The sequence below is a fragment of the Triticum urartu genome, chromosome 7, assembly GCF_003073215.2.
Source record: "Triticum urartu cultivar G1812 chromosome 7, Tu2.1, whole genome shotgun sequence".
NCBI classification, from domain to species: domain Eukaryota; kingdom Viridiplantae; phylum Streptophyta; class Magnoliopsida; order Poales; family Poaceae; genus Triticum; species Triticum urartu.
Genome location: NC_053028.1, coordinates 393,116,976 through 393,128,087, shown reverse-complemented (window position 1 = coordinate 393,128,087; position 11,112 = coordinate 393,116,976).

Below are 11,112 nucleotides of genomic sequence, written 5' to 3'. Positions count from 1 at the left end.
GGCGGAGGTGGAGTCTGAGGAGGAGTCCGATTCAGGCGTCGCAAGTCTGGCTACAGCATACGTTGCCAAGTCCATCTTCAACACTGAAGACAATGACTTCATCACCGACACCAATGCAAATGACAAGGACTACTCCGCTTCTACCTACTGCTTCATGGCACACGGTGCCAAGGTAAACACACGCACTACTCACTATCAAACATCTAGTGACGATGACTCTGATTGTGGTTCAAAACCCAGCTACAAAACACTTGCTAAAATTGCAACTGAACAACAGAAAGCTATGGAACATATTCAAAAACTGTTAGACAGAAGCGATGATCTGTTAGGTGCTGAAATGACTAGATCTGAATCCTTAATTGAAGACATAAAAAATCTTCACGTTAAGTATGAGGAACTTGAAAGTCGTCATGAAACTCTCTCAACAACTCATGAAAAGCTTTCCTATGATTATCTTCAAAGGAAGCAAGATCTTGAGAAATTGAGAGCGGCTCATGAAGATCTTCAAAAGGAAAACGAGTCACTTCGCGCCAAATAGATCAGTTCCGCTCGGGAAGGATTTGAACCACCATGTCTTAAATGCATTGAGCGTGATAATGCTACTTCTGTTGCTGAATGTTCTACTGCTACTACTGTTGCAATATCTTCAACTGTTGATGTGGTAACTAACCCCTCTGCTGAGGATACCACCGCTATTGCTGATGAGAATGCTAGGTTGAAGACATTGCTTGAAACAGGGATGTACAAAAGTCTTCAAGGGCATCAGACACTATGTGATGTCCTCAAAAAGCAGATTCTGAACCGAAACCCTAGGAAAGAGGGTGTTGGGTTCGTAAGGAAAATGAATGCAGATGGCTCTTACTGGAAACCTGAGCAGTACCCCAAAACCATGTGGGTTGCTGCAAAGGAACCTTCAGCAGATCCATCCAATCTATCTGGCTTCACCTGTGCTAACCCCATTATCATTGATGAATCCCTTGATGCAAACTATAAACTGTTTAAGAATCAGAATGGTGAAGTGTTTGCCAGGTACATTGGTACTAACTGCAGGAATGGACCGCCTATGAAGAAGATCTGGGTTCTGAAAAGGTGTCTGGAGAATCTTCCTGTGAATTTCATCATGACACCTCACGTGAAGAAGACAAACCTCAGACCAAAGGCTTCATACGGTCCAAAGGCTTCATACAGACAGAGGACTCACCTGAGTCGCACTAACGCAAATGTTTTGCAGGGAAACCATACTCAGGCATATGAATATGAGAGCGGTTCATCAAACCGCCATGTTCATAAGACCAAGAACTATTCTGCTTATTCTTATGAGTACTATTGTCCGCCTGCAAGACTGTTTGCTAGGGCTCCAAAGCCAAAGTTCTCAGATGCTGCACTTAGACTCATTGCTTCTAAGACACCCTTGAAGATGTGGGTGGCTAAGAAAGCTTAACTCTCTTTTGCAGGGAAAGGTCTCCAGCAGAAAACCAAAATCGTCTCACGCTATTGCTGGGGACCTTAAACATCTTGTAGGGCGCAAGATCAAATGCCCGAATGGTCTTACTATGTACTTCGTTCCTGAATCGCTTGCTACTCTCCCTATTAGTCCTAATCTGGATCTAAGCTTTCATAACCCACTGGTTCGTCAAATGTTTTTGCTTCACAATGCTCTTCGTGAAGCCTATCCCCCTAACTGCACTATAGGGTACGACACCAGCGTCTTCAGAATGGATTATTGATAGTGGGTGTACAAATCACATGACTCGCAAAATAAGCCTTCTTATGGACTCAACCTTACGTCATCCGACAAGAGCCACATCACATTTGCTGACACTGGTAAAAGTAAGGTATTGGGTCTAGGTAGAGTTGCAATCTCAAGGGATCAACACATGGATAAAGTCATTCTTGTTGAATCCCTTGGCTTCAACTTAATGTCTGTCTCAATGCTTTGCGATTTAAACATGATCGTAATATTTGGAAAATATCGTTGCCTTGTTCTAATGGAATCTGAAAAGTCTCTAGTATTTGAAGGGTATCGAAAAGATGATTTGTACGTGGTAGATTTCTCAGCAGGACCACAGCTTGATGTATGTCTTCTAGCAAAAGCTTCAGAATGTTGGCTCTGGCATCGGAGGCTTGGGCATGCTGGCATGAGGAACCTCCACACCCTGGCAAAGAAGAAGCATGTCATAGGCATCGAGGGCGTCAAGTTCAAGAAAGATCACTTGTGCGGTGCCTGTGAGGCAGGAAAGATGACGAGGGCCAAACATCCCTCAAAGACAATCATGACCACTACTCGACCCTTCGAACTGCTTCACATGGATCTTTTCGGTCCCACTCATTACTCAACTCTTACTACTACTACTTGTCTCTATGGCTTTGTCATTGTTGATGATTATTCTAGATATACTTGGGTGCACATAATCCTTTACAAGACTGAAGTGCAGGATGTCTTCAGACGCTTCACCAATCGAGCAATGAACAACTATGGCGCCAAGATAAAGCATATCATAAGTGACAATGGCACTGAATTCAAGAACACTGGCCTTGATACATATCTTGATATCTTGGGCATCACACATGAATTCTCAGCCCCGTACACGCCACAGCAGAATGGGGTCATCGAACGCAAGAATAGAACACTCATTGAGATGGCCAGAACGATGCTAGATGAATACAAGACTCCAAGAAAATTCTGGCCTGAAGCCATTGATACTGCATGCCATACAATCAATCGTGTTTATCTTCACAAGCTTCTGAACAAGACATCTTATGAGCTCCTTACTGGCAAGAAGCCAAATGTCAGTTACTTCAGAGTATTTGGCGCCAGGTGCTGGATCAAGGACCCACATCACACCTCAAAGTTTGCACCAAAAGCACATGAGGGTTTTATGCTTGGATATGGAAAGGATTCGCACTCCTACAGAGTCTTCAATCTCTTTCATTACAAAATGGTTGAAACAGTGGATGTGCGGTTCGATGAGACCAACGGTTCACAAAGAGAGCAACTGCCAAATGTGCTAGATGAAGTTCCATCCAGTGAATCAATCAAGCTAATGGGAACTAGAGAAATTATACCTTCTGAAGCTCATCCTGAAGAAGAACTTATCATCTCAGCACCTGATCAACATGAAGACAATGCTCAGCCTGAAGACATTCCTTCTAACAACGATAATGATCAGCAAGAGCAAAATCTTCGCCCTGTACATCCTCGCGTTGCCAATGAAGTGCAGATTGAAAGAATAATTGATAGCATCAATGCACCCGGTCCACTCACTCGTTCAAGGGCAACTCAGCTAGCAAATTTCTGTGGGCACTTCGCATTCGTCTCAATAACAGAACCCAAGAAAGTTGAAGAAGCCTTCATGGAACCTGAATGGATTCAAGCTATGCAAGACGAGCTTCAACAGTTTGAGCTGAATAATGTATGGGAACTAGTCAAGCGTCCCAGTCCTCGGAAGCACGACATAATAGGCACCAAATGGATATACCGCAACAAGCAAGATGAGCATGGTCAAGTTGTCAGAAACAAAGCTCGTCTCGTTGCTCAATGATATACTCAAGTGGAAGGCATTGACTTCGATGAAACATTTGCTCCTGTGGCTAGACTTGAAGCCATACGCATACTGCTGGCATATGCAAATCATCACAACATACTTCTTTATCAAATAGATGTGAAGAGCGCCTTCCTCAATGGCAAGATTGAAGAAGAAGTGTATGTTGCACAACCTCCTGGCTTTGAAGATCCAAAATATCCTGACATGGTATACAAGCTCAACAAGGCACTGTATGGCCTCAAACAAGCCCCTCGGGCCTGGTATGACACACTCAAATACTTCCTGAAGAGCAAAGGCTTCATACCTGGTTCTCTCGACCCCACTCTCTTCACGAAGACATATGATGGTGAACTGTTTGTGTGCCAAATATATGTGGATGACATTATCTTCGGCTGCACCAATCAGAAGTACAGTGAAGAGTTTGGATATATGATGCAAGAGCAATATCAAATATCTATGATGGGAGAGCTGAAGTTCTTTCTCGGTCTTCAAATACGACAGCAACGCAACGGCATCTTCATATGTCAAGAGAAGTATCTCAAATATTGCCTGAAGAAGTTCGGTATGCAAGACTGCAAAGGCTTCACGACGCCAATGCCAGCCAAGCATCATCTGGGTCCTGACGACAATGGTAAAGAGTTCGATCAAAAGGTATACCGCTCCATGATTGGTTCTTTACTTTATCTATGTGCATCTAGACCAGATATTATGCTTAGTGTTTGCATGTGTGCTTGATTTCAAGCGGCACCAAAGGAGTCGCATCACTTAGCTGTGAAGCGAATTCTTCGATATTTGGCTCACACCCCAACTCTAGGATTATGGTATCCAAAGGGCTCAGAGTTTGATCTGGTTGAATTCTCGGATGCTGATTATGCTGGTGACAAAGTTGATCGCAAGTCTACATCAGGCACATGTCACTTTCTGGGACGATCACTTGTATGTTGGTCTTCAAAGAAGCAGAACTGTGTATCTCTCTCCACTGCTGAATCTGAATACATTGCTACTGGATATTGCTATGCTCAGCTTCTGTGGATGAAGCAAATGCTCAAAGACTATGGCATTCATCTGAAGCAAGTGCCACTCTACTGCGACAACGAAAGCGCCATCAAGATTACCAACAACCCAGTTCAGCACTCGAAGACAAAGCACATTGAAATTCGTCATCACTTTCTCAGAGATCATGTTGTGAAGGAAGATATTGATATCATACACGTCAACACTGAAGAGCAATTGGCAGATATCTTCACCAAGCCCTTGGATGAGAAGAGATTTTGCAAGTTATGGTGTGAGCTAAATATCCTGGAATCCTCAAATGTCCTGTGATCAGGCACACATCCTAACCCTTATGTATATTGATGACTTAGATGTGGAACACACGAAGTAAAGTATATCTTCAATCAATGAAGACATACATTCTAAGTGTGAATACATTAATGTGGAATTTGACTTTGGACCGCCACGATAATTGTGTGACATGTCTGGGTCTAATACTTCCTATACGGTGGGTAACGCCACCACCAAATGTTCTATTTTGAAGTGTTTCACTCATGGCGTTACCTTGCTATGTCTTCACATTTGGTTTGGCTTCAATCTCAACATGTGTTCATGATTATCTTCACTATGTTGATTATATATATATACTAGTGTTCTGTCCTCTACAGCATTCACTTATAGCTATGTCTTCTTGTTGAATCTTTTGAACTAAGTGAATGTGATCGGACCCTAACCTCTCTATGCTATCTATCTCAAACTCTATCTCTCCAAATCATATGCATTCTTTTGAAACTGTCGAATGTCTTCTCTGCGTCCTTGTCAGCAGAAGATACAAAGACAAACCTTAAGTCCACTTTCAATGCTCATTCCTCCACATGTAACCCGGAGAAGTAGGAACGACCACCCGACAATCCAGGCGTGCGTGGGACGTGGAACAAACCCCAAAATTCTGCATAATGGCCACGTGTTCCTTAGATGCGAATTGCCAGGGGCACCTGTGTAATAACGCAGTGCCACCCCTGTACCTATAAATACACACTTCACGGCGGTCATTATCTCTTCTTCCACTCTCGCATGAACCCTAGCGCCACCGCTAGCCCTCGACGACGCCGGCGACGAAGCGCTTCGCTGCCGCAATCTCTCTGACGCCGTCTTCACGCCGACCGCGGACATCGTCCTCTTCGCCGTCACCGTAGGTGTCCTCCGTCGCCAAGTTAGGGCACGGAAGATCGAACTGCTCGGCCTCATCTTCCACTCCGTCTAGCAGTTCTTAGTGTGGTAAATAAAACTTCCTTTTTACGGCATCGTTGATCCTATGGCTTTGTCACTTTCTACCACAAGCAGTTTCTATTCACACAAGTTAGATCTCTCTCATACTGCATCTCATAACATGCCTAGTATATTCACTTATGCTTCACAAAGTAGTTAGATTCCTCACTTGTACTGATCTCTGGATTCGTACAAATCTGGAACCAACTCCTTATCTATGAGTGAATGTCTTCGCACGATGAGGTCAATGTCTTCTAAACTGTTTTATATTCAAAATCTTCTGAGAATGCATATGACCTCTTCCCCTTCCCTCGCACCTTAATGCTGTCACAGGTACATGTCCGTGGGAGAATCCCTTGGTTCTCATAGTCTGCATTCATTTGCAGAATTCTTACAGTATCATATAAATTCTCCCGAAGCAAGTTCCTATTTGTCCAGCAAGCGAAAATCTTTGAAGCCTTTGAACGTGTTGAAGCCTTTCAGTTTAAAGTTCATGGCTTCAGAGAAATCAGCAAGGAAGGGTGGCAGAAAGCGTCATGGAGAAACACCTAGAGATCTGCCAGATGACCTCTCGGAACTGTACAAGACAGATCCTGAAGAGGATTACAATCAGCGCAAGACCCGAATCCAATGGATTCGAAGATATTGGGCAGAACAATGGTTCAAATACCGATTTGTAACCCAGGAATATGCTGAGAAAAATGCCATCAAGAGATCGTGGGGAGACATCCTATACAAGAATCTTCAACCCAGGTCCAGAGATGAAGCCATTGAACAAGGCTTCTATCCCTGCATGGTCCGTGGGCCACAGCCTATTGATGCACACCCATCGTCACTACTATGGTGTCGTGACGACATTCTGTTCAAGCGCAACTTCCAGTTTGCCCAGAACTCAGCGAAGCAAAACAAGAAGACATTGGGACTAGACTTCAATCCTGGCCCCTCAGCTCCAAGGGCTGATGGCACACGAGATGCAGAACCCAATGTCGTCGGTCCTTTCTACAACCTTGAAGGCCTCATCACCCATATCTTGGTTCAAGGGACTGCAGTGAATGAGCCTGAAGTTGACACTAAATCAGATGAAGTGCCTACAGCACCGAAGCCAAAGAAGCAGCCAAAAGCTTCAAAGCCTGCCTCTGCTCCAAAACTCTCACGAGCGAAGCCACTGGCAACTGCACCTCCTGAAGACAGTGCGTAGTCTGAAGATTTGTCACGCATCTCCAAGCCCCAGAAGGTCAAGATGCCTCTGCCACACACCGGCCAAGAGCTAACAGCTGCTGCCATTCTGCGCAATGATGCCATTGATCTGTCAAGTGATGAAGATCTTGCAGATGACGCTCTTGAGCAACTCATCAAGAGCAAAGAAGAAGCAGAAATCTTCAATGATCTGCCTCTCTTTGATGTAACCATCATCCACAGCTTCATTGACGAGTGGTTTGACACGCCAAACATCAGCTTCGAAGATCTGCAACTACCCATTGGCCTCAGTGTCGCCTTCCATGGCACCATTGCTTCAGAGCTAGCTATCGCCCAGCGCATTGTTGAACTAAAGCAGAAGATTGACTTTGAGAAATCTCAGTTCAAGAAGCATATGGCCAAGCTCAGCGTGCAAGAGGTGAAGAACTTCAAGATTATGTTGCACGAGCTCAAGGAAGCCTTTCTCAAGAAACGTGCAGAAGCTCAGGGTTCGCGTGAGCGCATGAAGGTTCTGGCTGACAGATGTGTGCAAGCCTACAATGAGGCTGAGAAGCGCAAGGCCCTTGGGCGTCCTGGCATCGACCCCAGGATGGCAGCAAAGAAGATGAAGAAGCCCGCTATGGCTGAACCTGATGCACCAAGGCAGGAAGCAGATCCCATTGTCTTCCCAACTAGAATGACTGGCTAGAAGCCAGAAAGTCGGTCAACCGCTTCAGAGCTCAAGAAGATGAGGACTGCTGAGGCTGAAGCCAGGAAGAGGAAACATCCTGAAGCCTCTCCTATTGCCCCCTCCAAGAAGAAGAGGAAGACCAAGAAAGATCGGGCTGCTCCCATAGAGCCTGTGATAGTTGAACCCATTTCCATGGTTCGTCTTGACGCTGAACGCCAACTGACAATCCATGAGCCTGCTTTCACAGAGGCTCATGAAGCTGAAGACTTTCCAGCAGCTGATCCCATCGCTGCTGAAGACATTGGTCAACATGACCATGTAGAAGATGGTGCAGTCCTTCCTCAGCTCGAGAACAGCGAACTCATCAGCATTGGTCATCCTCTGACGCCAATCGCTCAGGATGCTTCATGGGCTGATCGCCCACAAGAGGAAGAAGACTTTGAGGCCCAGCCAACTCCAACTACACAAGCGTCGCCTGCGTTGCGCAGGCTTCGCAAAGGTCCAAGGCCTCAAGTCTCTGTTGAAGACAATCTAGCTGCATCAGCCGCAGAAGAAGAAGTCCCACAAGTTGCCACTCCCCTGTCCCACCAAGAAGCAGTTCTCGAGGAGAACGTGATCGTGACCGATCCTCCTACTCGTCAAGTGGAGGTTGAACATCTTGAGGCTGCCACCACCAACACCACTGAAGCCACTGACGCTGTCATGGCTGAAGCTAATGTGGAGCCCTCACCAACAAAAGCACTAGAAGTCACCGAAGCCACTGATCCCGCCACTTCTGTTCCTGAGTCTGCTGCCGGTCCCCAGTTCGACTATCATGTTGAGCACAGGCCTCAAGTACAGAAGCCAATCCCAAGATTGCCAAGGTTCCCAGGTCCTGCATCAGCACCTGGCTCCTTCAATATCAATGGCTTCAGAGCAGACAACACATTCTTCAATAGCTCCAGGAACCCCTACTCAAGGGAAAGAATATCATCTGATCGGTTCTGGAGTTATCCGCAGCGAAGCTATTACTCATGCGTTCTTTACAACCAAGGTCGCATCTTCCCACACAAGCGCCTTGACATTGAAGCAATAGCTGGTCTGCCCTGTCTGGAAGAAGCTCTGGATTGCTTCAAAGAGGTTGGACTGCTGCCGTTCGTCACTGACCAAGAGTATTGGAATGAAGAGTTGCTGCTCCAATTCTATGCCACACTTCACATCCGCGGGTATAACAGAGATCCGAAGACTTGGGTCCTGGAGTGGATGACAGGAAACATTCATCACGAAGCCAAGCCTTTGACATCATTGAGCTCACTGGTTTGCCCACTCCTGGCGATCTCTACGAGCATGGCTGTCAGCTTCATAGTGAAGCTATTGAGAGCATCTTTCAGAAGACTAAACCTAATATGAGTCAGATGCTCAGTATGATGAAGCCATTGCCCCAAGATGCTGCTTATCCCACGGAGTTCTTCGTTGAAGACCTTGAGTATCTGCCAAGAACCATTTATCACATCATAAGGCGAACTCTCTGGCCAATCAAAGGACATTCTCCACATGCCAAGCTTGAAGGTGCAATGAAGACTTTGGTATTCTATATTCTTCATGGAAAATGCTTCAATGCACATGACTTCTTCATTCGCCAACTTGCTACATCAGGCTCTGATCTGTTTGGCTTGAAGTTCTATGCCTCATGGGTCATGCGGCTGATCAAACTTCACTCCACTATCTCATATCAGCCATCTGCTCGCAATCATCGGATTTTTCTGCCTGATGTGGATATGTCGATTGAAGCCATCTATCCTGAGCCTGCCAAGGAACCCCTAAGTCTTCAGAATGCAGAGCATCAATGTTTTTCTCAGAACATTGAAGGAGTTGAAGCCGTAACTCGTGTGTATCCTTTGGCTGGCACTACACGTGCACCGCATCCTGCTCTCACTGAAGCCACTGACAGTACAACTGCTCCACGACCCAAGAAGCGCACTCGTGTTCTCAACGACCGAGAGCTTCTTGTGGCTCTTCATCAGAAACAGGATAGGCATCATGAATGGCTGAAGCGTCAGATGCAAAGCCTCTTGGTGGATGTTAATTGCATTCGCAATCTTGCCACCAAGAATGCTTTTGTTGCCCATGAAACCTCTCGCCGCACATGGAAAGGGCTAACACTGATGTGGTCTGAAGATGATCTTCAAGAGGATGGCTTCACTGAGCGATTCAAGTTTGACTCCACACCTCCTCGAAGGGCAGTGCTGCGACGAACTCCATCCCTTGAAGACTCTGAGTTCTCTTCCTCTGCTGCAACTGTGAATGCCAGAGTGATCGAGGATGAAGACGATGCTACTTCACCGCCACCTCCTTCAGCATGCTTTGACTCTGCTCCAAGCTCTTCAGCACCGCCAAACACCACCAACGACCCTGCTGCTTCACCTATTCCTCATGGGAATGAGTAGATGCTCTATGTCTTCAAACCTTTTTGGTCCTTACTGACAAAAGGGGGAGAAGCATATGAGGTTGATAGTCTTCAAGCGAGTCCATATGGGCGGGTGCTTTATATTTTGCTTCATGCTTACAACTCTCGTTTTGCTACATTTGGTTCTTTGAGTTGTAACACTTAAACTCGATGGTCGTCTGCTACTTATCTGCCACCTTGTGTTGCGATGATAAATTCCGCATGTGCGACGATAAATTCCACACTTAGATCATTCTGCAGATGTCCATTTTCCATTATGCATGTCATTATCTTCATATACTTTCACATGCATAGTGGATTGTCATCATAAGTTGAAGTGGATCTCCACAAGTACAACCTGCCATGTGCATTTGCATCCAAAAGCAAATTACTTATATGCACATCTTCAGGGGGAGCCCTTGCAACTTATGAAGACAATTCCTTATCCTTTACAATTTCACGGATTATATTCCCCGTTGAAAACTTCAACTAGTTTGTCATCAATCACCAAAAAGGGGGAGATTGTAAGTGCATCTAGTGCCACCCCTAGTTGGTTTTGGAGTATTGACGACAAACCTAGTTGAGGGACTAATGTGTTTGTGAGAATTGCAGGATAACACAGGTAGAAGCCCCTCATTGATTCGGTTTTCCTACCAGAGATGACCCCTAAAAATGTATGAAGACATTGAAGTCAAAGGTGGTATATGAAGATATTCACATTGAAGACTATGACAAGATAAGACACCACATGAAGCCTATGGAGCTCGAAGACTTAGATCTTTCGTAGTTCTCTTTCTTCTGTGTTGAGTCATAGGAACCACCGTACTATTAAGTGGGGTCCAAGAGAACCAGTCAGAATGACTAAAGTGATGCTTAAACAAAACCTATGTCTTCGAGTGAAGACTTTGAGAGCGAATCTTGTCCAGAGTCGGGCAAGTCAGCTTTGCTTGAAGCCCAAGTAAAGTTACCGTGTGAGTTTGAAATCTGACCGTTGGAACACGTGTCAGTTCCTT